The 25362-nt window shown below is 36.7% G+C and overlaps 1 long non-coding RNA gene across 1 annotated transcript in view; it reads left to right on the plus strand.

Moving 5' to 3' along the window:
• The window catches only part of LOC149690424 (uncharacterized), a 121150-nt gene that overhangs the window by 88679 nt on the left and 7109 nt on the right, over positions 1-25362 (plus strand). The window contains exons 5-6 of the long non-coding RNA XR_016383735.1: positions 22688-22869; positions 24878-25062. This is a non-coding gene — a long non-coding RNA (uncharacterized LOC149690424). The remainder of the gene's footprint in view (positions 1-22687; positions 22870-24877; positions 25063-25362) is intronic.

Consider the following 25362-nt stretch of genomic DNA (forward strand, 5'->3'; position numbering starts at 1 on the left):
GTTTTGTCGGTACGTTGTACTTCGTTGCTGTCGGTGGTATGGATGTTGATTATGTGGCGTTGTGACCGGAAGTCGGTTGTTTGTCTCCGCACGTGGCGTATTGCGGCGCCTATTGTGTGGGCGGTAGTTATTGCCACTGCTTGGTCGCTGTTGATGTCCATAACGTTGTTGTGGGCGACCTTGATGCATGGCGTCCAATGCAGCCGGTGTTTGATCTTTTTCTGCTGAGAGGGTTATGGTTGTTGCGTGTTGCGCTGCGGCTTCGTTCGCTTGGCATTTTGCTATTGCGAGATCCAAAGTCAGGTGGCGTTCGGCCAATAATTCTTTTCGCAGGTCTTCTTTGCGGATGCCGCACACGATTTGCGTGCATACGAGAGATGAGGACAAGGCTCCAAATTCACACTGGCGGGCTTTCGTTTTGAGATCCGTGAGGTATGCATCGAAAGGTTGATGTTGACCTTGCTTAGTGGTGAAAAAGGTGTACCGAGAGGCTATGAGATTCTTGTACGGTTCATAGTATGTGTCGAACGCGTCATAAATCCGCTCTAGTGTTAGCGCTGGTGGAGTCGGGATTGTCAGAGTGTCGTACACACGTCTTCCGGCCGGGCCGAGAATGTGCAGAAATATTGCGATTTGGACATCGGGATCTTCTGTGGCTAGTTTGGCGGCTAAGGCGTATATTTTAAAACTATTCTTGTATTCGGTCCAAGCTACGGAAGGGTTCACGGAACCGGGGTTGAAGGTATCCGGGCTTTTGAATGTGGTGGATGTCATTCTATCCGCACTTATAAACACGGCGCGACTGGAGTATGGGCGTTAGTAATACGAGGCGAGAAGACTAAATCGGCGCGTATAAGAACAAAGGTTCGCGTACTTCTGACACCATAATGTGATATAATGGACTCACAGATATGTTAAGACTCGTTACTTTATTAACTTCATTTCCCAAGATCCAAACGACATCTGATTATATTTACATTGCTAGACTAAAGGAAAGCTGCCCTTTGTCCCCGCGTGATCTTATCTTATCTATCAACTTGTTATGTCTATTATTATTTCTATTATATATCTATTATATAACAAAACAACCTGCTGTCTTACATCAATAAACAAGCTTGTAGTAATACTAGTGAAGGAATCAAAACAATGAGGGTTTATCATTGGATTTCCTTTTTTCAGTATATTTGTTCTTTGCAAAACCACCTTCCACTCCAGGTTGAGGATAAATCCTCTTTAGATTTTGAATTCAGGATCGCCAGATGTTTGTACCTATATATACTTTTTTTTAATCTGGGCCGAAGTAAAATTTTTATCAGACTCCTTATTTGCATATAAAAACTTTCAGGAACAACAAGGTCTAATAGGGTATAGACAGAAGGTACACGGGTTTTATTATAAAGCCCTAGCTGTATTCCTAAAATTTGTTAAGCGGCCCTTTTTTTGAGCTTTATAGTTTAAGCGATACGGGAAAGTGTATATAAAGTTATCAAAACGAAGGGCTAAAGATAAAGGAGGTATACGATATAAGGGTGCTTGTTATTATTCATGAATAGTTCTACGGGAATAAAGCACTGAATTTGAATCTATTCACTCGGACCACTATTATATTGAGATGTTAAAATAATATAACACCAGCTGCAATAATTTTTTTTTATTTGAAACTATGAATGAGTAAAAAATTCATGCTTTTTTATTGGGTATTTTAATTTTAAGTGGTGTAATTTTATTTTAGAATTTTTGCTATTTTTTAATCGTGTTTTTCGAGAATGATTCAAAATCTTTGAATTATAGCTTAGGTTCAATTTCGGGAAAAGGGTCATTGGCAGATTTTAGTTTAATTTTATTAGTAAGGAAGTTTTAAGTTCTGAACTGAACTGAACTACAGTCGTTATTAAATAAGTCGCTTACTCGAGCCTGGGAAATAGCAGTTTTTCATAAATTAGAATTTGTCGATACGTAGCTAAGATATTAAAACAAATTTATTAATATAAATTAATACTTTTTTAATCATAACTTTAATAAAATATTAATAAAAACTTCAAGTTCTGAACTGAACTAAAGTCGGCATTAAATAAGTGGCCTACTTAAGCCTGGGAAATAGTGGTTTTTCATAAATTAGAATTTGTCAATATATAGCTAAGATTTTAAAGCAAATTTATTAATATAAATTAATACTTTTTTCATCACAACTTTAATTAAATCTTCCTAACTTTATCCTGCGTCGTAATAAAAATAAAAACTGTCTGCGCGGCAAACATTGATCAAGCAATAAATTTACCGTCACAATTACCCACTTAATTCCCCCAGTTTAGAGAAAAAAAACCGTAATCCTCAATGCAGACACCATTTACCCAGCATCATATGTAGAATTAACTTTAGCAAAATTCCTCTAGTAGGCTCCTAAAACCCTAGAAAGTATGTGAAAATTAGCAAAATTTTCGATTCATATTTCCTATCTCCAACACGACACTGGAACCCCAAGTCCGTCCGTGCCTGTGGTGATACTATAGTTTGTGGGGGAAATCCGAAATCGACTCCGTTCCAACCCAATTGCAATCGAGCTAGCTAGCGAGATTTACCTCGTTAGTATAATATTCTTGGAAAAGGAATCTCTTTTAACTGGTAATAGCCCTATCATTGGAATCGTCCGACCAGTTTAAAATCTAGGTCCTGCTTGCTCGGTAACATCATAAGCTTGCAAGATAAGTAATGGTAGAGACTTACAGCTCGACATAACTAGTTCGAGAACGACAAGCGAGAATTGAAGTCCTACACTCGGTGGTTAATTTTGCAGGACTTCCATCTTCCTATTTAATAATTTGTACTAAGCCTTGACAGCGCCTCACCAGGCGTCGCTTTACCTCGAATCTATGACCTACTTCACTCACTTCATGACAAGCTCCAGTTTGTAACCAGTGACAAACTTATGGAGGAACATATCTTATGAACTTATGGCGACACCACACCAACTTTCGTTCCTCGTCCACGACACTTTTCTAGATAATCTGCAAGGGAGAACCGTCGGGATGGAGAGGTAAAAGAGGGAGTGAAGCAACTGAGCTTTTGGATCAGATAAGCGACCGCATCCATGCCACGTTCAATTTCGTCTAAACCAACTTAAGTCGCTAGTGGTTGGAACTTTCTCAGTGTCTCAGAGCTAAAAGGTCGAAAGTGCAATGCGTAATGTTCCGTTATGTTAATTTACTTTCATATTGTTTTTAAATGTTTAATTACGCATTTTAATTGAATAGATAAGTGGGCTAAATTTTTTTTAAATTTTATGAAAGTCGTCCTTTCTTGGGAAGAATTTATGAAAATTATTTTTATCGTGATTTGTTTTCATAGCTTTTGAAGGCATCTGTTTGCATCAGCATATCCTTTCGAAAAAGGTATTTTCAAAGGACTTTTGAGGGCAAACAAATCTCTGAAATGCAATGCATATTGTTAAAGTTATGCAACAGTGTTTACCCTTTAACTCAACTTACTCAAGACAATATTGTGAAAGTTTAATTTCTGTTTTGTAAGTTCCTTGAGATTTTTATGCTCAAATCGAACGAAACAGACCAAAACAAGCCACCTGTTAGAATGTTCCACTCATTCTTTCAGCATTCATTTAAAGAAAAACCATCCTCTAAAGAGTAGACCCGGAAGTTACGACATTTTGGCACCCAGTTCAGGTTCCATGACCCACTGAAACCTTTCCTATTTTTCCATTTAATATTCGGTGAATCTTATCGACGCGAACAGCTAGGATTGGGTATATACATTACTGATGTGAACTTAATTCGTCGTGAACCAGCTCTTTCCAAAGCTGGATCCTCGACTCCCTGCCCGTAAAAGCTGCATCTGTGCGCGTGGTGGCTTTTCGAATATTTGTCAATTAAAGTCAGATTAGGTTGCCCGTATATAATCCACGATGGGTAATTATGGCACGAACTCTTCCCTATAAGAGTCTTTACTCTCGTCTGCTCCAGGGCACTTGGGTGCGTTCCACCCAGTTCAGTTTTGAGTTCTATTTTCCCGCCTGAATATACATGTATATGTAGTCACCAATCGAGGGGGAAACCACGAGGATATATTTCTCTACACTTGGCTTCAGGTTTCTAATTATTTCAAAGTAACTTCGTAAGGATTTCAAAGAGACTTCAAAAGATTATCAAATGATTTCATAAGACTTAACAGATGATCAAGGGATTTCACATAACATAAGCAGATGTTGAAGGGAGTTCACATGACTTGATCAGATGATCATAGGATTTCGCATGACTTAAACAGATGATCATGGGATTTCACATGGCTTAAACAGATGTTGAAGGGATTTCACATGACTTAAACAGATGTTCAAGGGATTTTAAAAGACTTAAACAGATGTTCAAGGGATTTTAAAAGACTTAAGCAGATGTTCAAAGGATTTCATAAGTCTTAGACAGATGATCAAGGGTCCTGGATTTCTTAAAAAATCATTCATGACTTACACCTGATTTCACGAGTGGTTCACCCCTTGTCCCCAATCGTAATTACTACGCTGTTGGCCTATTTCTATACACTTTTCGGTTGAAGAGAAATTCCTAGACTAGTTTCATCTATGTACAGTTTAAAGTTCCGCAACATGTTTCCCTATTCTGCAAATTACTTTTGAAATGAACGCGGGTCGTTTCATAAGAGAAATGCAGCGGAATTTAAAAGTAACCATGAGATGTCAGAGAAATTACTGGCACTTTTGTAATTGCATACTTGGTTTGAGAATATTACCATATCTCCTTTCCTTTGAAACTTATCGTTGCTGCAGTCTTAAAAGTCATCTTATCCCCATACAGAAACATTAAATTTCCATGTTGGTATTTCGTTTCATAGAATGCATTCGATGTAGTGCCATCGGTACTGTATTTTTTCAAATTACCAAGTTTCAGCAAGCATTCAAACCATACTTCAGATAGTCTATAACCGACTTAAATGTTTGTGACATCGAATTCTGATGACAATAAGCTTGTAATATTCAGAATTTAGATCTTTGAGGCTCAAAATGTCAGCACTAGTTCGAAATTTAGAAGAGGATATAACAACTAGTTCAGATTACATTACAAATTTACTAGAGTGTACCAAAGACAATTTGGAAAATGTCGCAAGATATAATACGTTAAAATATTTAATTTTTCATCAATTTCAATGACAAGATATTGATGGTTTAAAAGTAAAATCAAAATAAGCATAATTTAATTTATCATATTGACACTATGTCTATAAACAGATGTTGTTTATTACATTCCCCCCTGTAGTCCGAATTAATCAATTTAATAACTTTCAGCGTCATAACCGAAACCAAGAAGTGATATCTAGTCTATTAGGGAGAAGGTATAAGAAGCCTGAGTATTCGCTCCATAGTCCCAGTCCCCCTTTCAAAATACAAGGGGGGACGTAAAAGGAGGCCGGGCTATTTCGCCTCTCCTCAGTCGGAAAATACGTAATTTTCTTCATTCGCGTCGCACTGACGTGAGTTTTCAAGAACCAATGAGATGCTGGTTGTAATTTAGACACAGGTATTAACTCCGGACCTACGTTTGAACTGGAGATAAAGCTAGAAATGTGGTGAATTTATACCTTCTCCCTAATAAACTAGATATCACTTCTTGCCCAAACTATATTCGCAATAAGGCATGCAACTTTGCAAGCCAATTCAATCAAATCATTGCGTGAAACGCTGAAAGCTGAATTGCCCTTTCTTATTAGAATAATAATTGCAGGCTGGCTATAGCCTTTTGCATGTAGAGACCGACCCAACAAGTTTATGTTACGCGAGACACGTACGTTCTCGATATTTGAAAGCACGTTGAACACGCGAATCCCATCAATTATCAAGCTAGTTCGTTTCTCATCACCAATAAACAACTAGAACCATAGGCTATTTCGATACGAGACTTGCTAATTTAATTCCTGCGCTTTGATCTTTTGGATTATTAACGTATTGGAATATGGACTCGAGAGATTAGCTCAAACCTTCTGTCGAATTGGTCGATGGGTTTATTATGGAATACGGATATCTGGGTAAATTCTTGTTTCGCGCAGTTAAAGCTCAGCTTGAAATTTGGAATCAAGAATCGGGACTAACAATGGGTGGGTTGTATATTATACAGAAGGGAGGGCAAGAATGCCCTTGTTCTACCCACCGCCTAAACCGATAGCCTCGTGCCCCGTTCGTTGTTTGAGGTTTTCAAAGTCTTATCGCCCATTGTCCTCGCCTGTTTACACGACTTAGCGCTTGAACTAAGTAACTCATATTTACGAGAAACGTTAAGTCTATGTTCAAAGGGTTTTGTGGTTCTGAAAAATGCATGTTGCTAAGCCAATGGATTCATTTCAACACTGTACAGCTCATCTTTGTACAATTATTATTTATTTTTAAATCATTATTATTTTTGTATATCGTTTCCTGCGTAGCCATGGTATGACCTCACATGAACCCTAAGCATTATCGACATTAGGTAACATAAATTTTTGAAGTTTAACACGATTTTAAATGAAAAAATTAGCAATAAATAAAATTAGAAACAAAAATTACTAGCATTTAAAAATCTTTGATGTATACCAATGAATTTATGCTAATTTCACGACGCCTGCACATAATATTAGAGAGTTTAAAATGTTGTTCGAAAATCACTTACTGAAACGCCTTGCACCCTAGACGTAAGTTATTTCCAAATAAAGGGTAAAAGAAAAAATCAAACGTAATTTTCAATTTTCATTTTCAAATTCTCCGTACAATTCGGATGATTTTCTTCCCAAAGTTTCAAAGTAAAAAATCTTCAACTTTTAGACTTTTCTGGTGCGTTTACAAAGACAAAACAGATCTAAGTGGTTTAGTCTTCTGAACGAATTTCAATTTGTTACTGAGAAAGATTAAGTTCGACATACTTTTTAATATTTCAAATTAGTTTCATTTAAACTCTATAACTATTATTAAATCTTTTTGATGAATTTGAAGAGTTACAACATCTGTTCACTAAAGTTATATTGAGTCCAACACGTTATGGCACACTTCCGTTCTACATTGTGTTGAAGCTACGCCTTATACTGTATGACCGAGAAACATAGCGCTGGTATAGCTATAGGAGGTCATTAAGCTTCTCTAGAACGCTTATTTGAAAGCGCCAATTTGCTGATATAATTGCTCTCATAGTTTAGACGCAATGCTGAGAGGGGGAGGGGTGTATATGTATACAGTAGGACCACCGGCCTTGTATTATTGCGGCGCACTCGTTTGATATATCGCTCTAGAATTGAATCGTTAATTAATGTTGAAATATTCCGGAGATGGAGCTATAGGAGCAGGGGGGATGGGGGGTACGTCGACTCTACCCTAGATTTAAATTACAGTTTGGTTTGAGATTGAGAGATTTTAATTTAACCCTTTTCTGAAAAGTTGCAATAATTATTAAGTTTTAAGATATAATATAGTATAATTATACGGAGTATATAGTTATTAGTTGATCGTTATTATAAATATTAATTTTTAATTGAGCTGTGTAGCCGATTAGTAGATTTTAATTTTTCTAATTAAAATTCGTGTTTTTTATTTATTTTATTTTTTATTTTATTAATACGTGATCTCAAGTTTCAACCAATTTAATTATTTGATGTTCTGTATTAATTCCTTAATTATGGCATCAATATTAATCAATTTTATTAATTGTTAATTGAGCTGTGTAACTTATGAGAAGGTTTTAAGTATTCTAATTAAAATTCTAGTTTTTTAATTTTTTTAATTCCTGAGCTAAAGTTACAGCCAATTTAATTATTTGATGTTGTGTATTAATTCCTAAATTATGGCATCAATTGAGCAGTGTAACTGATTAGGATATTTTCATTAATCTAATTAAAATTCTAGTTTTTGTATTTTTTTTTTAAATTCGTGAGCTCAAGATTCAACCAATTTAATTAATTAATGTTCTGTATTAATGCCTTAATTTAAATTATGAACATCGAATAATAACTTGATTTAATTCAATTCAATATCTTTTAACTTGAAACATTTTGACCATATTGCTTTCGTGCAATTCTACTAGAAGCCGCATTTATCAATATATAGGCAAGCCATTTGGAAAGAAATCCCATATTCATATCTCTCAAGTGTAGGAAGTAATAATATTAGTTTTCATTTTCATTGTTATTAGTTCCTGATATTCATATTATTCTCCATAATGGTTGTCACTAAGGCATATAGGAAGTCGTTTCAAACGCCCCCTTTTCCTCTAGAGAAAAGAAACATTGTTCCTCTCTCCATTGATATGATAAAAAATAAAAAAGTTCGCACTAGATCAGAAATGAATTAATTAAAAGTGTAAATTACGAAGACCGTTTTCAGAATCGACTTAATAGAGAAGAGAAAAAAACCATATTTAATGTGTCCGTCTGTTAGTAACGTTAATTCTTACAGTGTTTAGCTTACAAAATCTTAGTACTAGTAAAGTTAGTAATAGAGTAGTAATTTTTAATGTTAATGATTAATTAAGAAAGTTACTTTTACCAAGATTAGAAATTAGAGTATCTAGCAAACTGCCTACTCTATAATTATTGATGGGCACAAACCGATATAATATCGGTATCGGTGGCCTATATGGCACTTTAACCGATATCGCTAGATTATCGGTAAATATCGAGTGATTACCGGTAAATATCAAGTGATTATCGGTAAATATCAAGTGATTATCGGTAAATATCGAGTGATTATCGGTAAATATCGAGTGATTATCGGTAAATATCGAGTGATTATCGGTAAATATCGAGTGATTATCGGTAAATATCGAGTGATTATCGGTAAATATCGAGTGATTATCGGTAAATATCGAGTGATTATCGGTAAATATCGAGTGATTATCGGTAAATATCGAGTGATTATCGGTAAATATCGAGTGATTATCGGTAAATATCGGGTGATTATCGGTATATATCGGGTGATTATCAGTAAATGTCGAGTGATTATCGGTAAAAATAGGTTGATTATCGGTCAATATCGGTTTCATTGGGAGAAATAATCGGTAAAAGTCGGTATCAATTCCTGTAAAACTTCGATGTCGTTATCGGTATTGACATCGGTTAATTAATTTACGATATCGACCATCAATATACGTTAAATATTATAGTATACCGTCATAAAAGGTATAATGAAGGATGATTAAGTACCGAATGGAAATATGGTGCTATCACAAAAATAGAAAGCAAGGATAATTAAACATACCTGCAATTAGCTGAAATTGACTTAAAAATAAAAATTGTACCTAATTTGAAAGCTAATTTCTTGATAACTTTTCATGAATCTACCTCTTATGGCGTATTTCTTTATGGCGTGATCTCGATGACTAAACGCCCGTAATTGTCCGGATGTCGTAGTTTTCTCTTACTCTGTCTCCCCCTCCCTCCCTCCCACCTCACTCACCTTTAAACTCCTCCTTCTTCTAGTTCTGATTAAGGTATGAAATAAGGAAATGGCCTAGTCGAGATAACGGACGGGGGAGAATTGGTCCAGCCCCATCGATCTTTATAATTATACGACCAGGCTTTCCTTTTTTATTCCCGCTTAATCTAAAATACCTCTCCCAAACTATACCAACTGCCCTTTCAGAGAAAAGTTTTATTTTCAAGACTCGCCGAAAGACGGCGCCGGCTGTTTTAGTAAATTCCTTACATTGTTTTTGATTTACGAGTATTTTGATGTACGAGAAAGTTTGGAGCTTTTTTTAATTTTTATGGGTTTTCATAATTAGTTTGGAAAGTTGTCGTTTTGAAATATTTTTAATTGAGTTACTTATTTTTATATATAGGCCTATATAATTAGAAATTTATGAAGTGTTGTTTTAAATTAAAGTTTAGGGAGGAAAAATAAATTTTAATTAATTTTATCGACTTTTTAAATAAATACGGAAAAGCCAACATTCGGGGTTATGGTTTATATGTATTTTTCCATAGGTTTATAGGTTTACAAAACTTGTAAGTTCAGGGAGAAGCCAACATACAGGGGTTTGATCAGTATGTATTTTTCCATAGCGCCTGTAAAAAGGCTTTCGTACAAAACTTGTATGTTCAGGGAGAAGCAAACATACAGGGTTTTAGTTTATATGTATTTTTCCATAGCGCCTGTAAAAATGCTCTCTTACAAAACTTCCATTTAGGAAACTTTTAATATAAGGACGTTTCTGATAAGTATACAATAAACTAATTGTTATTAAAATTAATTGATTTTCTTTAGTTATTAATACAGAAAAACTTAATTTCAACACCAAATAATATAAGTGTTACTCCGCTTTATATCCTAATGTTTAAATTAGAAACAGATAGACAATGGTCCGAATTTTGTTAGACCGGTTGTGTTACAACCGTCATTTAAACATTAAATCCACCCTTTTTATTCTTGCTTTTTCTTTTATCTTGCACTTGCTATATATTTACAGCCCACGCCTTCGATAATTAGAAGAAAATCTAGCTAGAAGAGAGAGAGAGAGAGAGAGAGAGAGAGAGAGAGAGAGAGAGAGAGAGAGAGAGAGAGAGAATGAGAGAGAGGTACGAAATGACCCCCGCAAAAACCAGTTATCTCAATCTAGAATCTGAGACCTCCACGAAAGGAAGAAAAAAAAACTCATGTGCTTGGAGCTAGAAAAAAAAAGAAAGTACTTTCCTCAGTCAGTAACTACCGTAGATAGTATACGTCTAAAAGAAATAAAATTGCGGTGGTTCTGCTGCTGGTGCCGAGGCCCTAGCCGGTAGCATTTTGGGAAACTGATTGGCTAAGGGCGTAACCAAGCCTTCCCTAAAACAGCGCCTCTAACTCTATCAAGAAGTAGTTCTGGGCATTGTAGAAAAGGAAAGAGTCGGGTGGTATGACTCGTCTTCTAATTCGGCTTCAATTACTAGACCCTCCGCTTTCTTATTGTTTTCAATCTAGTCTAAGTATATATATATATATATATATCTCTAAGAGAAGGGGGTCTTTAACAGAGCAGAAGTTCCTAACTTGAAGAGGAACATTTATTTGTTTTCTGTTAAATGGCTTCTAATTAATTTAATAATTAATGATTATTTGCTTGAGGTTGGAACAGGAATTCATAAGGTAATAGGGAACATTGTTTAGGAATTTTCTCAATGTATCTAGGTGGGTTTTGAGGGAGGAGCTAGCTAAACTTCGTGCAGACGACCAATCATTGAAATCACAGTAGAATTACGTCAGAATTATGAGAAGTGACAGAGAGCACTTAAGCCCCGCCCACAAACCCCGCATAGAGATTAACACGAAAGATATTGGGGCACAATGATTACTCTTAACTTATGGATTCCTGCAGGGTTGATCTAATAACGTGAAAACCATTAAGTAAATTTATTTAATTGAAGCTTTTTATTCATTATTTGCAATTTTAAACGATGCGTTTGAATTTTTGTTATTCATACAATGGTTGGTTTTCAACATGTTTCTTTGTCTCTTTAAGTTGAAGTTGATTCATTCAGTGAAAGTTCTTGTAGATTTTCTTTCCACAAACGTTACCGACTTTAAACGAAAGTGTATGACCTCGTTTATAAAGGGGACAATTTTCCCTTCAAAAATTTGATTGATATGGTCTTTAAACTTTCATCTGTCTTTTTCTTTTTATTCAAAAAGATTCTTATTGTCTTACCACGTTAAATCATGAGTCAGGAAACCCAAGGATATTTTTTTTAAAGAATTATTGAAAACCTGAAATTTTTAGAAATTTAGAAATATTTTCTCAGTTGGCTTTTCTTTACCTTAAGCATTTGCTGCTCTTTTATCACGACGTATTTTTGCGTTCTTAACCCCACTATTTCTAGTATAACAAATACTAACTCTTTAATTGTTTTTACTTCCACTAATTAATGTACTTCTGGTATAGAACAACACAAAGAAAGGGTAAAAAAAGAAAATTTCGGAAGTTAAAGATCCGTTGCGGAGCTAGACTCTATACACTCTGATTCTCGGTTCATCGATTTCTTGGGGGGTCATTAGAAAAGTCATTTTTGTTTCTCGTAACCCTTCCATCCCTTCTGTAGCTGAGGAACAATGTACTCGTTGGATGGACCCTGTCGTATCGCGATACTTGGCGCGATCGAGTTGAAAGAAAAGGGGCGAAATTTGGCTTTTTTGTATGTGAACTGAACTCGGGCTGGGATGCCAATTTGGGGGAAAAGGGTTATACAGAACTACTTTACTCGAGATCTTCTTTCTCCACTAAAAAAAAAGAAACTAGTTGAGCGCTAAATGGGAATTTCTTATACACGGTCAACAAGATTTCGACAAAACTTCAATTTATCTCTCGATTTTGTGTATTTTCTAGTGATGGGCAGGAATCGATGGTATCGGTATCGGGACGGTGACCGATATGGCACGGTTAGAGGTTAATTTAACGGGTTTTACTGATTAATCGGTTAATATCGGTCTCATTGCGTTAAATAATTGGTAATCTTACCGATTTATACCAATTAATCGGTTAGTAATCGGTAATAATCGGTTAAAAATTGGTAAAATAGGTGAATAATCCGTCAATATCGGTTTCTTTAGTGTTAAATAATCGGTTATCACGCCGAGTTCGAATTATCGGTTAAAATCGGTATTGGTTATAGTAAATGTTCGGTATTTGAGTCGGAATCGACATCGCCTAATTTACCTTATCGGTCATCACTTCTTAAATAATCGGAAGTGTTTTGTAAATAAAAATTTTTGGATAAGGTATAATGTAGGTATTTGAGAATACGTATTTTTGGTAAATTCAAGTTCATTGGATAAAAAAGCACTTTAGAAAGTTTTGATGAAAAGCTATACAATTTCTATAAAACATCTTGAAATTAGACATATAACTTAATTGAAGTAACTCTCCAAGACTAAGACAATAAAATTCCAAAAAACACAAGTCTTATAGCGGTATTGAGCATTACACTGTCTAAGATTATATTCAAGAGGGAGTCATTTTGGGTGATGGTCTCGTAAAGGTTGGCCTGGTCGATAAACCTCGTTGTTTGTTAATATACGTAGAAAACCGCAACGATGCAAGGTCTACTGGGGAACGATTATATGCGGAATATAGCTAGTCCGTAGAAGAACATTTGCGGTCAGCGCGGAGTTAATTGCGCGAGAGGAGATTATCCCTTATTCGAGTGGATATATTGATTGCAAATTAACTTTTTTCCTCCACCTCTCTACCCCTTTGCAAAACCCGCATTTCTGCAATGGCGCGAGTGTATCCCGTTTCAGCCTGAAAGTTCAACAAACACGAACATACGCTTGTATAAAGGGATCAGTTCAAAAGCTCATAATCATTAGTAAAATATGGATGGCGAATTGAAAAAAATTTGAAATTAATAGAATGTTTCTTCTTGAGAAATATAAGAGAAATTCTGAGGATATGTTAATGACTTATCAAAGGGTTTAATTCGAATTTAATATTATTTTTAATTAACTATTTGTTTATTTATTTAGTTTAATAATATAATGTTTCTCTTCAATCAAAGTTAGGAGATGAGAGTCGGTAATTTACCATACGTAACTTAACAGTAATTTACCGATTTCTATCTTAAAATATTTTTACAAATGATGATTTACCGTGGTAATATAAATTATTAAACATGATTTTTTGAAATTTTAATGCTCAGAGTTCAAATCTCTTGATGTATAACCAAGTGTACTAAAAATTACTGTAATTTCATATCTCTTGTCAAAGTGCCCTAATTCAAAATAAGAATTCACCTCAAAATTTTCTCACTTCCAATTTGAATTGGTATATTTTCCAATAGAAGACTGCGGTTTTTAGAAACACTTAATAAATTATAAGTGTGGCTTTCAAAGCGCATTTTACAAAAAGTGGAACGTTTGTAAAAGCATTGTACTTATAGCTTCGAAAAACCATCCTCTTTACTTAACGATCTTCTGATCACACGTAATTTCAACTACATTGCATTGTCTAATTGGAATATTATATAGCCACTGTAGACGTACATTCTCGAATTCTTGTTAGTCGCTATCCTTTTTTCTAATTTATTTTTATTTCTCCGGTTTTTGTGGTTGGTTTATTTTTGTACGGGATGTTGATTTTGTGGCTTGCGCCTATGCCTTTCTTAATAAGATTGCCATGCAGGTCTTCACGGGCCAATAACGATTGCCGAGCTTTGGAAATAATTCCCATCTTAATAACGAGACATAATCTAGGAGGAGGCTCCCGGCTTAGCATTTTTCTGTAATATGTCTAGAAAAAAAAAGGAATTGATCCGAAAGGACTAAATGCTAACGGCTTTTAGGTTACTTTGGGTCGTAACGAAAGAAAGGATGCGTCTAGACTCTTTGATTGACTTTTTTCCTTCTTATACTTTGAATATTGGTAAGGGGACTTGATTCTATGATTTTTATGAACTTAGCTCTATAGCTTTCTTTGAATTTTGGGTTTTTTTATTATCACATATTGATATATTACGTTGAACTTGAGCTGTAGGTTTTTTTTTGGGTATATTTTTCCATTATCGTAATGAAAAATTAAAATTAAAGCAAGCACTTTTTCAGTTGTTAATATTTTTCTAATATTGTTCTGTGAATTTGGAAAAATTTAGATTGAAAAAAGCTTACCTTGATATAACCAGGGATAGATTTAATTTTAGAAGTAGGAATGGAGAACGGTGCTTGTAGGTGCTTGTAGGTGCTTGTGGGTGCTTTTAGGTGCTTGTAGGCGCTTGTGGGTGCTTGTAGGTACTTGTGGGTGCTTGTAGGCGCTTCTAGGTGCTTGTGGGTGCTTGTAGGTGCTTGTCGGTGCTTATGGGTACTTGTAGGTGCTTGTGGGTGCTTGTAGGTGCTTGTGGGTGATTGTAGGCGCTTGTAGGTGCTTGTAGGCGCTTGTAGGTGCTTGTGGGTGCTTGTAGGTGCTTTTAGGTACTCCTGGGTGCTTGTAGGTGCTTTTGGGTGCTTGTAGGTGCTTTTGGGTGCTTGTAGGTACTTCTGGGTGAGTGTAGGTACTTCTGGGTGCTTGTAGGTGCTTTTGGGTGCTTGTAGGTACTTCTGGGTGAGTGTAGGTACTTCTGGGTGAGTGTAGGTACTTCCGGGTGCTTGTAGGTGCTTGTGGGTGCTTGTAGGTGCTTGTGGGTGCTTGTAGGTACTTGTGGGTGGTTGTAGGTGCTTGTAGGCGCTTGTAGGTGCTTGTGGGTGCTTGTAGGTGCTTGTGGATGCTTATGGGTGCTTGTAGGTGCTTGTGGATGCTTGTGGATGCTTGTAGGTGCTTTTGGGTGCTTGTAGGTACTTCTGGGTGAGTGTGGGTACTTCTGGGTGCTTGTAGGTGCTTTTGGGTGCTTGTAGGTGCTTTTGGGTGCTTGTAGGTACTTCTGGGTGAGTGTAGGTACTTCTGGGTGCTTGTAGGTGCTTTTGGGTGCTTGTAGGTACTTCTGGGTGAGTGTAGGTACTTCTGGGTGCTTGTAGGTGCTTGTGGGTGCTTGTAGGTGCTTCTGGGTACTTGTAGGTGCTTGTAGGAGCTCTAATATGTAGATAGAAACATGGTTCTAATTGATATACTCATATTATTTTATACACTCTTTCAATTAAAAAAATAAAAAAAAATATAGTCCGGAGTATATATATCCCTTTAAGGAACTTAAACATTACTCAAGTTCACTCTCGAACCACCACCATCATCATCATGATAATGATGTTGAAATCAATACTGAAGAATGAGGTGGGGGAAGAGAAGAGAAGACAGGATGGATTGGATATAGGTTTTCGTTTGCGGTTCTGATTTTTCTTGATTGCAAATTAGTAGTGCTTCTCGCTATCGTTCACCACCACTATTCTCACCATGATCCATGTTGGTTGAGAGAGAGAGAGAGAGAGAGAGAGAGAGAGAGGTGAAAGATGGAGGGAGGGACACCGTTATTCGGAATATTAAAGAGCTATATTAATAAGAAAGTAATTGGGGTTGTCTCTTTGATTGGTACTTCTACTTTTCCTCATCAATTTTTTCCCGCTTTTTTCGTACCGCCTTTCCTTATGGAGAAAGAGATTGCAAAATTAATCTCTTCCCCTTCCTTATTCCCTCTTTTCTCTTACTGATTAAGTTCTTACCCAACCCGCCTCCGTCTATGCAAATTTCTTACGGAAAAACCACCATTTTTTTCTTTCTACGTCAAGGCTCTTTCCTTCTGGCAGAAGTATACAAATTGAAGTAATAGTTACACACCTGGTACGTTTACTTTCACCAGGGATAGATATAATTTTAGAAGTAGGAATGGAGAACAGAGTAATTTGGGCGCGCGTCAAAGTCCCGGACCTCCTTCCGCGAGACGGAGGGGAATGAAAGAAGAGGCGGGCCATAGCGACAGAGGTAAAAAAGGAATTACATATTTTTCGCCGTCCCCGTCAGCATCGTCATCAAAACGTAGTTTAAGTGAGCCAATAAGATTATTTAAAATTTTCGTTACGTGTTGGAGGGAGGGGCTCTATACTGGGTGGTCTATGAGTCGGACTGATGTAAATACTAACCGTTCTCCATTCCTACTTCTAAAATTAAATCTATTCCCGGTTTAACATAAAAGAAACCTTCATATAACTCTTTCAGTTGATGAACTTCTGCCCATTATTATAATAGTGGGAGGAGGGAATCCCTAATAAAACTCGACTTTTGCGGATTGTGTATGTGGATTTTTTCCATTAATATTTCGAAATATAATTTTTTTATACCTCCTATTTCTGGAGCTATAGGCCCACGTGGAAAATTTGCTTAGCAAATTATTTCCGCGTACCTTAATTAATACCAGTACATTAATTTCTGTTCCATTAAATGAGCTTTTTTCTAGCCATTTCTATCTTTAGTTCGTATTTTACTAATTTTCCACTGTAAGTTTTGGTGTGGTTTTTTGTGTGTTATTGTGTATTGAAGTATCTGATAAGTATATGGCAGACTTATCAAAAACACGCCGTAGATACAGGATCTGTAAAATACCACGATGGTTCATTTTTTCATAAAGAAATATGTAAAATAGCAAAGAAAAAGAAAGCATTCAGATTGTAAATACATCGTAAAATCTTCTCTCCATTCACGAATGATAACTTCAAATATTTCCACCCCAAAATGACCTTATAGTGGTCCATTCCTCCTAAGTTCAATGTTATGTAAAACTGTACTTTCCTGTAAAGAAACACACGATATAACAAGCTATTCTCCCGCTCTGTATACCCTAAGCCTCGTCCCCGAATTCTATCCCAGATATAATTTAATTTTCCGTTCCGCTTTTTCGGGCCTTTTTCTGTTTTTTATTCAAATCCATTTTCATAACCCTCAACTTTTCCCCTCCTACAAACAAAGTACTGTAAACGAAAAAGACGGGAAAAAGAATTACGTATTCAGTCAATCTGTCCTTGTCTTCAGCACGCGTGTCAGGAAAATCTACAAGGAATGACCCAGCGTTTTTTAGGCCTTTGCACTTACATGGACAATAGGCCTAATTCGGAATCACGAGGGACGAAACAGTGGGACAGAGGGTAGATAATTTTGTACTGGACATAACATAAGTTCATACGATATGTTCCATAAGTTTGTCACTGGTTATAAAGTGCAGCTTGTCATGAAGTGACGTAGGTTATAGATTCGAGGTGAGGCGCTGTCAAAGGCTTAATTTGGTACAGACTAAATAGGACCTAGATGGACTGAAAAACGGCGTGTGTAGTCTGCAATTCTCGCTTGTCGTTCTCGAACTAGCTCGAGCTATAAGTCTCTAGGATTACGAAGTATAGGTAGTGACATACTTATGGAACATATCTTATAAACTTATGGATATAAGCATGGAAATTGAAAATCAGAATGTCCCCGATTCGTTGTCCTTGATAAGCAATGACTGACGTGAGGAATGTACTCTAATCATTACTATGCCTAAAATTCTCAAAAAATATTACGCTGTGTTTCGAGGCTGATGGTTCACGCTGTTGTAAATTAGGTTTATTGGCATATTCTCTCAAATATATACCTCCCAACTTGCAAAGGACTGTTTCCTATCACTTTTTTAAGCCCATGCACTCCGGACTCCGGAAAGAAATCGCGCGACTTCCGTGACGTCATTGGTATAGTTTTAGGGGTCATAGTTGAAAAGAATGGACCCGGAACGAAGGAGATTGTATAGCGTATAGTTAAGAGGACACAAAGGAAGCGCCTGGAACGTTGGTGGTCTGGTGGATAGTGGTCCCGGTATCCCCACGTGCCTAAATAGGTCCATTGTCCGAGCTTTTGATAAATCACCAACGTCCAGTCAACGCTAAAATAATGGACGGCCTTCGACAAAGGAGAATTCAGGGGGAGCCCACCCGAGATCGTAATTAAATAAATGTACACACAAAGCCCACCACTTTGGGACGACCTAAGTCGTTACAATGTACTGTAAGCTTACATGGAATTTGGGGTATCTTTGACAGAGCTATGTGAAAATTACTAGGCTACTTTTTCGTCCAGAGTTTTGAGTAAGTTCAACGAGTTCAATTTAACCGTTGTTTAATTATTCAAAACTTAATGAAGTAGAATTTGTTTAACTATATTAAATTGTTTGAACTGTATAAATCAGTTAAAAGCTAAAGCCTCTTCTCTTTGTTATTTATTGTCGTGTTTATTGTTGCTTAAGTGATAGAATCTTAGTTGTAAATCCTGTCTGGTTTCACCTATTTTATTGTCTGTTTTCAGATGTTGTGGGGAAATGAGTGAATTCTGTTTTATTTCTGTTAGGCCTATACCAGCGCATGGTTTTTAGCAAACCAATTGGAAGTAATGAGCGTACTATTGACTAGTTTATGGTCGTTTGTTTCTGTCTATTTGATCAAGGGTCTCGTTTTATTGATCTTTTTTCAAGAAAAACCAAAAACCTTTCATCGGACTACTTTGAAAGTTAGACAAGTGTTCTTACTTGCTGTTGGTCTTTTCCTTTTCTTCATTCATTGGATTCCACTCGTAAAAGTACTATAGACTTAGTTAAACAGAAGTCCTCAGTCGAGACTACGAGAATCTCACTTTACTAGTTCTTGAGCTAAACTTCATTTAGATTCAAGATAATTTACTTTAAAAGTTTATGTTAAAAGGCATCGAAATTTGTTTTAATTTTTATGAAACATTCCTTTCTGAACGTTTTATTTAATCTTCATGACCAATTAATTACATCGTTTAATTGATATTTGATAAACTAAAAAACGAGTCTAAAATATGTTGTCTGTGAAAAATTATCCTCCAATCGTTTTAATTGTCAATAAGTTGTCTTTAATTGGTCAGAGATCAGGTATCTATTCCTTTCATTTCCAAAAGATAAAACAACGTTTTAATCTTGAACTATAAGTTGTAAACTTGTACTTTACAACCTTTTGAAAAATGTAAACCTCTTCAACCGACCGACAACTTCCCCGCAAATTTTTCTTTCTTTCTTCTCTTTCATTTCTTTAAAAGGCAATATTTAACTTTAAAGTGACGGCTTACTAAATACTGATCGGGATTCCCACCCTCATTTTTCCCCATCGCTGAAGAAACGTTTTGCATACACTTCCTTTAAGCAGAATCGCGAAGCTTAAACTTAAATCATTAAAAATAATAAATTCAAATTCCTTTCTATGCCTTGAACTCTCTCTCTCTCTCTCTCTCTCTCTCTCTCTCTCTCTCTCTCCACTCGTCGTTTCTTAAACTTCAAAAAGAGTGAGTGAGAGGAGTAGAAAGAAAGAGAAAAGATGGGATGCTGGGAAGAGAGGGCTCGGTAGAATTTGCATCGATTTTCTTTCTTTTAAAGAATACTGGGCCATGCATGGTGGTAGGGAGGTTTTTGAGGGTATTTTTGGAGGTTTCGGGGGTGCTGTCGGTCCAGATGCGGCCATGTATCACTTTCTTAAAGATCAAAGAAGCTTCCAATAATTATGTAAATCCGACTATGATGGATGACTGGTTTTAGTTCTGACGCCAGAAGGACGTATCTAAAGATTTTGAAAAATGTTTTTGTGTCTGTTGGAAGCCGTTTAGCTTAGGCTATTTATAAATGCTAGTTTGAAGGGATAGGTCAATGTCAAATGTGTATATTATGTATCTTTTCAATGACTTGCGGGCCAGATATCTTTGCTGCTTAGAAATATAGGTCAGATATCTTAGCTACTTAGATTTATAGGCCAGGTATCTTTGCTGCTTAGAATTATAGGCCAGATATTATTGCTTTATATTATAGGCCAGATATCTTTGCTGCTTAGATTTATAGGCCAGATATCGTTGCTTAAAATTGTAGGCCAGATATATTTGTTTAGGGTCGTCCAAATAACTATCTTTTAAAAGGTCCTGGAAAAACACTTATTTCAAATAAGAATCAGCCATTAGCAGAGTTCTTGGAAATAATTATATACTCATTTTGCAAATGGTTCATTTTAAATTTACTTCCAGACGTAAGACCCGCTTTTTGCAAAGTTTCTAAGACAAGGGTTTTCTTTGAAAATACTTTTCTGAACTACAGACGAAGAACTTTGCCTTAATTGCAAATGTATATTGTTAATTAAAAATTTTTACGCTCGAAGGTCTACAGACTTTCATAGTTTTCTAATTTGCATAGAGAGAAACTTTTCTTTGCAACAGTAAAATTTGAAATTAACGTTTGAACAATCGATGTGTGCTCAAATATTTCTCGATCAAAGATAATGAACCCCTAAGACTTAAAATTGACTCTGTTGAATCGCTTTATAATCGACTTGAAAATAAAAACTAGACCATCTGCATCTTAGGATGTCTTTGCATCAAGAATTAAACCAATTTTTTTCTTCTATCTGAGCAAAGAGGAGTTCGAAGGATAATATTTAAACGGAGGCAAAATGAGGCAAGACGTTGAAGAAAGCTTGAACGACTAGGTCACGTGAGACATCGTTGGTTATAGGCCTCTGTCTTCGCAGCACTGGGTAGAGTAGAACTAGATGAGAGGGCGGTATTGAAAGCATTTCAACCATCTGTCTGCCCCAGATTCTAGGGTTCTTGGGTTGGTATATCTCGTAATTAGCGTCCATCTAAGTAAAGAGGAAAGAAGACATCTAAAGACCTTTGACCTCACGTCTTTAGTTAGCTTGTTTCTTTCCGTGGCTTTCCCTGTCTAGATTGGCCTGTCATCCCATTTCAATGTCAAACGACTCGTTTCCGGTTTCCTCCGCCTATTACCAGCGCTTCTCCTGTGTCATTCAAGACGCCTTGTTGAGATGTGTGCAGGATAGAGACTGCGGTTAGGCCTAGCTAGTCAAATGAAATTAGCTAATAGTTCTATTTATAAACCTTAGTCTTTAGGAGTCTTATGTCATCGTAAAAGGAGTTACTGTCATGTCAACTGATGGGTTGTTTTGGTGTCATTTAATTTTTTTACTGAATGTTTTGTTCTCTTATGTGACTTAGAAACATTGTATCATTTTGCATTTGGGCCAGGGAAATATTCTGGGTCTCAAGGTTTTGCGGTACTTATAGTTCAAAATGTGATGATTACACCAAGAAATTGGTAATTAGCCATGTATGCACTATCCTAAGTGAACTAAAACTTAGACAATAGCATTCCAAACATTCATATTCAAATTTACGACTAATATTTACAATTTCTGTTAATTTCAATGATTTTTTTGGTGTATTTAATCGTAATTTAGCTTAAATTACCATCATTTAGTTTAAATTGCCGTCATTTAGTTTAAATTATCATCATTAGTTAGACAAAAACTTTCCGAACATTCATATTATACGTCTAATATTTACAATTTCTGAAAATTTCAATGATTTTCATGGTGTATTTAATGGTAATTTACCTTAAATTACCATTATTTCGTTTAAATTGTCATCATTAGTTAAATTACCTCGAGAAATATTGTTGACATCGTTTAATACAGATTTAATCTCAAAATATTACTTAAAACACTTTTTGTGCACAAATTTCAAAGGTTTCTACTGATATAATTACGGTAATTTAACTGTAATTACTGTCTTTAATTAAAATACCTTAATTATCTTACCTTAAGTAGTTTAAATCTAGGTAAATACTTTATTTGCCAAATTTTATGGCAAATTAACTGAAATTATTGGCAGGAAATAAATTACCCGAAGAAATATTATAATATAAATAAATATTTTCTTAATTTATTCCAAAAAAAAAACTCTTCCAAAATATCAATATTTCCCTTCAAAATCGAAAAATCCATTCCATTTCTCCTTTACACTTTTTTACCCCAATTAAATTTCCCGCGTGTCGCTCCGCGCAACTGTTTTGCGCACGCTAATTAGACCCCGTAGATTTTTCCTTGACCTTACTAATGAATCCCCATACATTTGTCCTTGGACTGACTAATTGAACCCCGTGAAATCTGATTGCAACGTGCGGCTCGGAAGGCAAAGACGTGGCGAGATGTATCGGCGAGGTAGCCATTGAACAACGAGGGAATAAGCTGGAATTATTTTATTGCTTTTAAGTAATGACTATTAATTATTGACAACTAATTATTAGAAATCTTTATCCTTCTCTGATTTGAACCGTTTAATTGGAAAGAATATGTAAGTTATCATATTTTAAAGCGGTTATTTTCGTAGGAAAGGAAGAATTTCTGTTTTAGGCCAATGTTCCCTGGTTTATTTCGCGTTAGTTTTAAGCTTATATTAGTTATGATAAATCATTTAATTGTAAATATGTTAATTTATTATCGTTACAGATATTTTGTGACAGTTTAAAATCAACCTCGCCGCGTGGATTTGCGTATTGATTTTTTTTTGAGATGCGTGTACCCGCAATCGAATCCATGTTGAAGAAGCCATTGGAAGCCATGGATAGACGCGAGGCATTTTTTTTTCGCCTGGACACGATCAGACCAACAGGACACAGACGATTAGCCTGGTGAGATTAGTGTTAATGATTTTTTAGAGTGGTGGTTGCTTAAATATTCGGTGGGTGGTTAACTACTCGGTGGGGGCTAAATTACCCGGTAGGGGGGCGAAGTTAACCTATTGGGGGGACTCATGTTAACCTATTGGGGGGGACTCATGTTAACCTATTGGGGGGGACTCATGTTAACCTATTGGGGGGACTCATGTTAACCTATTGGGGGGACTCATGTTAACCTATTGGGGGGACTCATGTTAACCTATTGGGGGGGACTCATGTTAACCTATTGGGGGGACTCATGTTAACCTATTGGAGGGGGACTCATGTTAACCTATTGGGGGGGACTCATGTTAACCTATTGGGGGGAACTCATGTTAACCTATTGGGGGGACTCAAGTTAACCTTTGGGGGGGACTCAAGTTAACCTTTGGGGGGACTCAAGTTAACCTTTGGGGGGACTCAAGTTAACCTTTGGGGGGACTCAAGTTAACCTTTGGGGGGACTCAAGTTAACCTTTGGGGGGACTCAAGTTAACCTTTGGGGGGACTCAAGTTAACCTTTGGGGGGAGGACTCAAGTTAACCTTTGGGGGGAGGACTCAAGTTAACCTTTGGGGGAGGACTCAAGTTAACCTTTGGGGGGGACTCAAGTTAACCTTTGGGGGGACTCAAGTTAACCTTTGGGGGGGACTCAAGTTAACCTTTGGGGGGGACTCAAGTTAACCTTTGGGGGGGACTCAAGTTAACCTTTGGGGGGGACTCAAGTTAACCTTTGGGGGGGACTCAAGTTAACCTTTGTGGGGGGCACCATTTAACCTTTGTGGGGGCACCATTTAACCTTTGTGGGGGGCACCATTTAACCTTTGTGGGGGGCACAAGTTAACCTTTGTGGGGGGCACAAGTTAACCTTTGTGGGGGGGACAAGTTAACCTTTGTGGGGGGCACATTTTAACCTTTGTGGGGGGCACATTTTAACCTTTGTGGGGGGCACAAGTTAACCTTTGTGGGGGGCACAAGTTAACCTTTGTGGGGGGCACAAGTTAACCTTTGTGGGGGGCACAAGTTAACCTTTGTGGGGGGCACAAGTTAACCTTTGGGGGGGGCACAAGTTAACCTTTGGGGGGGGCACAAGTTAACCTTTGGGGGGGGCACAAGTTAACCTTTGGGGGACTTAATTAAAATACCCTAAGTAATTTAAATCTAGGTAAATGCTTTATTTGCCATATTTTATGGTAATTTAACTGAAATTATTGGCAGGAAATAAATTACCCGAAGAAATATTATAATATAAATAAATATATTCCTAATTTATTCCAAAATTCCATCGAAAAGCTTTTCAAAATATCAATAGGCCTATTTCCCTTTAAAATCGAAAAATCCATTCCATTTCTCCTTTACACTTATTTACCCCATTTAAATTTCCTGCGTGTGGCTCCGCGCACACTGTTTTGGGCACGCTAATGAGACCCCGTAGATATTTCTTTGACCTTACTAATGAAACCCCGTACATTTGTCTTTGACCTTACTAATGAAACCCCGTACATTTGTCTTTGGACTGACTAATTGAACCCCGTACATTTGTCTTTGGACTGACTAATTGAACCCCGTACATTTGTCTTTGGACTGACTAATTGAACCCCGTACATTTGTCTTTGGACTGACTAATTGAACCCCGTGAAATCAGATTGCAACGTGCGGCTCGGGAAGGCAAAGACGTGTCGAAGTGCGTCGGCGAGGTCGCCATTGAATAACGAGGGAATAAGCTGGAATTATTTTATTCCTTTTAAGTAATGACTATTAATTATTGATAGCTAATTATTAGAAATCTTTATCCTACTTTGATTTGAACCGGTTAATTGGAAAGAATATGTAAGTTATCGTATTTTAAAGCGGTTATTTTCGTAGGAAAGGGAGAATTTCTGTTTTAGGCCAATGTTCCCTGGTTTATTTCGGGTTAGTTTTAAGGTTATTAGTAATGAAAAATCATTTAATTGTAAATATGTTAATTTATTATCGTTACAGATATTTTGTGGCAGTTTAAAATCAACCTCGCCGCGTGGATTTGCGTATTGAATTTAATTCGAGATGTGTGTACCCGTACCGCAATCGAATCCATGTTGAAGATGCCATTTGAAGCCATGGATGGACGCAAGGCAATTTTTTCGCCTGGACACGATCAGACCAACAGGACACGGATGATTGCCCTGGTGAGATTTTAATGATTTCTTAGGGTGGTGGTTGCTTAATTGTTCGATGGGTGGTTAACTACTCGGCGGGGGTTAAGTTTTCCGGTTGGGGGCGAAATTACCCGGTAGGGGGCTCAAGTTAACCTATAAAGGGGGGGGGAGCTCAAGTTAACCAATAGGGGGTTGGGCTCAAGTTAACCTATAGGGGGTTGGGCTCAAGTTAACCTATAGGGGGTTGGGCTCAAGTTATCCGATAGGTGGGCCCCCAAGTTTATCCGATAGGTGGGCCCACAAGTTTATCCGATAGGTGGGCCCCCAAGT

Source organism: Phalangium opilio, unplaced genomic scaffold, assembly GCF_054372755.1.
Source record: "Phalangium opilio isolate 3A_F unplaced genomic scaffold, DU_Popi_V2 ptg000031l_1, whole genome shotgun sequence".
NCBI classification, from domain to species: domain Eukaryota; kingdom Metazoa; phylum Arthropoda; class Arachnida; order Opiliones; family Phalangiidae; genus Phalangium; species Phalangium opilio.